This window comes from Belonocnema kinseyi, chromosome 2, assembly GCF_010883055.1.
Source record: "Belonocnema kinseyi isolate 2016_QV_RU_SX_M_011 chromosome 2, B_treatae_v1, whole genome shotgun sequence".
Taxonomy (NCBI): Eukaryota; Metazoa; Arthropoda; class Insecta; order Hymenoptera; family Cynipidae; genus Belonocnema; species Belonocnema kinseyi.
In genome coordinates this window covers 120773710-120779637 of record NC_046658.1, presented here as the reverse complement: position 1 = coordinate 120779637, position 5928 = coordinate 120773710, and positions in this window count along the sequence as shown.

Below are 5928 nucleotides of genomic sequence, written 5' to 3'. Positions count from 1 at the left end.
TTTTGACAGAAAAAGAACCATTAACAACAAATTTCATTTTAGGCGTGGCGACTGGAAAGAATAAGTATGCACACATATTCATATACACACATATGCACATGTGCACACATATACACACATATATATACATATTATATATAAATATATATATATATATATACATACATAATAGACATATACATACATACACATACATATACATCCCCTCTTGTGTGTTTATTTTAGGCCTGTATCATTGAATTTACAATAAAAAGCGATCCCCCCCCCCCACCCGGCCCGGTACAAAATCTCGGCGTTATTTTTAGCTTGTAGGCTTAAATTTCCTTGGTTTTCTTTCTTTTATCGTGAAATTATAATGAATTGCTATGAATTACTTATCTTTAAGTACGTTTCCGAATTTCCCAGTAACTGCATATCGAAGCACAATTTTAAGAAAGTTAATTTAAATAGGATAAAAATAAGGTTTTAAATAAGAAAATTAACTTTTAACTAAGAGGTTGAATTTTTAAACAAAAATGAATGAGCATAACTTTCTAACTTTTCAATAAAGTGTATTAATTACTATTATACGCATTTATATCATAGGTCAGAAATACGCTAAATTTATTGGGAAATATTCATTGATGACACGTTTTATTTGAGGCACGAAAAATTCTAAACTAAAATAAAATATCATTACTTTTTCAAAGCACATCCTATTTTCGGTGCAATTGTTATCAATATTGTTAGCATATTAGTTTAAGTAAATTTAATTTTCTATAAATTTGATCAAAATCAATATTTTTCATAACGCCCAATTCATGTTTCGAAGCCTATATAGCGTTTCTAAAGTGGCAAATTTCAGGAATATATATATATATATATATCGGCAATTCCATATCAATCGGGCCACCTAAATATCTCGTAGACCGGTTTTTTTCACCAAATTTGACACAGATTATCTTTAACATGTGTACTTTCATCTCAAATTTTTTCAGAATTACTTTTTTTCAAATTGGGGATCAAAATATCTAAAAAAACGTGGTTTTTTACCTGCTCTACAGGTATACCATTTCTAAGGTGAAAAAAAAGATTAACCCGAGATTATTATTCAATTTGATATTTTTGGTGTTGCTGGTAATAAATAAACTACTAAAATGCTAAATTTCAAAATGGCGGCGCAAAAATGCATTTTTTTATTTGTATGTATAATGTATGTATAATGTCACGAACTATATAAACCAGATATAGTTTTAAGGGTTTGAGACATCGCTGATTTCAAATTTGTTATTACTTTTGTAAAATTAATTTGTTTAAACAATTTGTTCAAACAAATTTTTGCGGTATTAACTAATTTTGGGGTTCCTTAAGGCGTTTTTGAGTACGCCTAATCCAAACATGCGATTAGTTTTGCGAAATTATTTTATTCAAACAAATTTGTTGAAACAAATTATTTCGTAAAAAACATTTATGACATAAACAATGTCGGACGCAACGGGATCACCCAAGCGTCAGGGGATGCGATGGTCTCAACCCAGAATATTAATAATTAATTAAACAATGTCAGAGTTAGATTCTATGACAAAAATTTAGTACGATATAGTATTGAAACTAATGGGATATTTATACATATTGAAGCACTTACATTCTCAACTTCAGAAGTTCAAAAAACATATAAGAAAAAATAAATGAATAAATTTAAAAAAGCAAAAAATCGTAAAAAAATACGAAAAATTAAAAAAAGAAATAATCAAATATGTAAAAAACAAAACAAAACCCCAGGTATGAATGATATTCATGACAGTCTAAATCCGGTGGAATGCAACGAGTTGTTGTTATCTCTCTTATAAATAATTGTTATACAAAAAATGTTTCATATGCAATAATGTGTTCAAAAAAATTGTTTAAACAAACTAATTTTACAAAACTAATCGCATGTTTCGGTTAAGCGTACTCAAAACCCCTTAAATAATTGATGTCGTACTTGTATTTTTTTGCTTTCCTTATGAACATAAACAGTTTTATTAAATTTACAAAATTAATTATTTATTAATTTGTTTATTAAAAAGCGTAATTGAAGACATAAAAGAACTATTCCGGATGTAACTTTTGCCATTCAATATGATTCTGGTATTTGTTATACAAAATAAGTTAATAACGCAATAATTTGTTTAAAAAAATTGTTTAAACAAATTAATTTTGCAAAAGTAATAACAAATTTGTGATCAGCGATGCCTCTAACCGTTAAAGCTTTATCTGGTTTATATAGTTCGTGGCTAAAAAATCTTATGGTCACAGAAAAGCTTAAAAGACTGAGTTGGCGTTGCCCTTGTTATTTTAAAACATTTTGTTGTCCACCGTTTTGGACTCGCTATCGATATTTTTTAAATAATAATAATAATAATAAGGATTATTGAAAATAGGTTTTTGAAACAAGCATTAAAACGATATTACGACATTAAACCGAACATTACATGCAAATAAAAAAATTTATTTTTCCGCCGCCATTTTCAATCCGCCATTTTTAAATTTAGCAAAATAGTAGCGAGATGTTTCTCAGTTTCCCTAAGTACAAACATTAAAAAAATAATGTTTAACATCAATTAAGTAAGATGAAAAAGATGAAGCCTGTAAATAATTCTAATTTATCCATCTTGAAGCAATAAAACATAAATATTCAATGTTGGCGGAGGTGATGTGTGTAGAATCTTGACAATTTTCACAATACTATTCTCATATCATTTCAATAAAGCTGAACATGTTTTGCAATCGTGTTCTTTTATTTGAAATTATGTTTCTTAGTTCTCCTACTTTTATAACATTTTTTAATTAATAGATGGAGTTTTAAAACAATTCATATAATTTTCTTAGCTATTAGTATAGTTTTCCACTATCGAAGAAGAAATTTTTTCACTACTCCAATAAGTAATTTTTAAGAATCTTTAGTAGTTCTATTTTCTCTAATTAATTGTTCTATTGTCAATAGTTTCCGAAATTTTATAAGTTCTTTAAATTGCTTTTTTACATTAAAATGCGTCTTACTGTATAAGTCGTATTTACAGTTTTTTTAGTTTGACATTGATAAAAAGTAAGTAACATAAATACAATGACTTCATGAAATTAATGGTATGAAGCCTTGACAGAGATAATTCTGAATCAACACAACTTTCGCTGCCTAAGCGTTATTTCTTTTTTTAATTGTGGCGGAAAAAATTTAATTAAATTTTTTAATTACATTTTTATTTTCACAATAATTTAAACATTAATTTTCTACGAAAAGAGTAGAATTTTCGGAATAAAAAGTTACATTTTTCAGAAAACAGTTGACTTTTTAAACGTAAGATAAATTTTTAACGAATAAAGATGATTTTTCACGCAAATGGTTTTATTATCAAAGCCAAGAAGCGAGTTTTTTTTACAATGAATTTGCGGAAAGATACAAAACGTTCAAGAAAACACTTAAATGTTTAACAAAATAATTAAATCTTCCACGAAAATTGGTAAACAGTTGAATATAACCGAAAAGATAAATTTTTGAAAGCAAAAAGTAATATTTTATGTTTAAACCAAAAAATATTTATGCTCTAAATAAAAAACAGTTGAACTTAATTGAAAAAGATGAATTTTTAATGAATTAATTGAATCCACAACTAGAACAAATAAATTTGTAACCAGGACGTGATAAAATTTCTACCAGAAGAAATTAATTTTTAAAGCTGATAGAAAGATCTTCAACAAAAGAGTTGAATTTTCAACCAGGAAAGATTTTTCAGTAAAGTGAAAAAAATATTCAACAAAATTGTTAAATTTTCAAACAAAAAGGGGCGAATTTTCTAGCAAACGGATAAACTTTCAACCCGAAAATATGTATTTTCAAACCGAATGAATCAAATTAATTTCTAATGAAGGAGCTCAACTTTCAATCCAGTAGTTTAATAGTTCAATTTTGGGTTTAAAAAAATTAATTTTGAAGGAAAAAAGTTGAATTTGCAATGACAAGTTTTATGGTTGAATTTGCAACTAAAATGCATAATTTCCTTTTAAACACTGAACGCTTAAATTTTGAATTAAAAAAAATAATTTTCAGCACTCAAAAAGGCAAAATTTCGACAAAAGTTAAATCTTCAACTAATTAGTAGAATTCTTAACCAGCAGAGAAGAATAATTTTGAAGTTTAATCGTTACTTTGTGTTTTTGAACACGCATCTCCTATTACGAGAGGTTTGTTAAAATTTAATATTTTCGGTTTAAAAAAATTTAATTTTGTTGGTATAAAATTAATCTGACTTGCTTAAGGACTCAGCTATTTTTTCTGAAATTCGTTTTTTTGTTTAAATCCAACTGTGATTGATTTTAAATTAAAATATGTTTTGGTTAAACTAATAACAATCATTCAAGTTTTTGTTAAGAACTCATTATTTTGGTTGAAAACTGAACTAATTGGTTAATAACTAATCTATTTTAAAATTTAATTCAACTATTTTTGTAGAAAATTAAACTATTTGGTTCACACCTTTCTTTTTGTTGTGAATTTTAGTTTCAAATGTGATTATTTTATTAAAATTCGTTTTTTTTCTGGGTTGAAAATTAAAATATTTTGGTAAAAAAAAACCTTCGGATTGAAAGTAACCTTTTTTTGGGGGAATTTAACTTTTTTGTTGACAATTCAGTTTTTTGGTTGAAGACTCATAATTATAGTTTTCTTGATTTTTTGTAGAAAATTCAAATATTTTGGTAGAAAATAAAACTAATTGGTTAATATTTAACTTTTTTAGGGGGACTTAACTCTTTTGTTGAAAATTCGGTTGTTTCTTTGAAGAATTATAATTTTCGTTTAATATTAATCTCTTTGGTTAACAATTTAACTGTTTTGTTTTAGTTTTTTTGTAGAAAATTAAAAATATTGTTTTACTGCTAGGTTACAAATTAACTTTTTTGTTGAAAATGTATGCTTTCGGTACAAGAGTTCAACTAGTAGATAAAAAATACATATATTTTGTTAAAAATTCAACTATTTTGTCTGCCATGAGAAATTAAACGATTTTATTGCAAAAAGTAGACTTTTTTTTATAATATTTTAATTTTTCAAGTTTTAACGGTGCCATCGGCATTATATAAAAAAATTTCCTAATTTGAGTTCTGTGATTATGATTTTTGAAAATCTTCTTTGTGTTTGAAAAATTAAACTACATATATAGTGGAACCTTTTATGTGGAGTTGCTAGACAGAAATTAAAAATGTTGCAAATTTGTATGTTTAGTGATAGTGATCATTTTTTTCGAAAGAAATATAATCGATTTGGTTCGATGACCATTAAAAAATATTACACTTCATTCAATTATTAAGAAATTGAGATTTTTTGTATTTCAAAAAGAACTTTTTATTTGGTGTAAAATTTGGTGAAATTTTGTTTTTAAGATCTTTAAGATTAACAACAAAGTATTTTTACATTTTCATTCATGAGAGTGTAATGTAATCGTCCAAATTTTCGATCGCTGGTTTTTAACGGATCTTTACGTTTCCGCACTTACAGAATCCAAAAATCATACAATTTTATCGGTTTCTGTCAGTCTTTCTGTATGTATGTCTGTCTGTCTGTCTGTATGTCTGTATGTACGGTTACCTGATTGTTGTCGCCACGCTAATTTTTGAAGGATTTATCCAAAAAAGTCAGCGTTGATACACTTCTTATAGTTCCCAAAATGAAGGCTAAGTACGTTAAGGGCATGTTACACAGCAAAATACCTATATTACCGACCTCACTTTTTCGGTTCACTGAATGTTTTTTTGAACCTAAGAACTTTTTTTGTAAATAAAATATCGAGCTGAAACTTTAAAAGATGTATTAGAGTACAATAAAGTATGTTTAGGTACTGCATTTTGGTAGGAACTTCACTGAAAATTATTTCATCTTTTTTCTGAACCTCGACATTTTTTGAACGTTCGAAC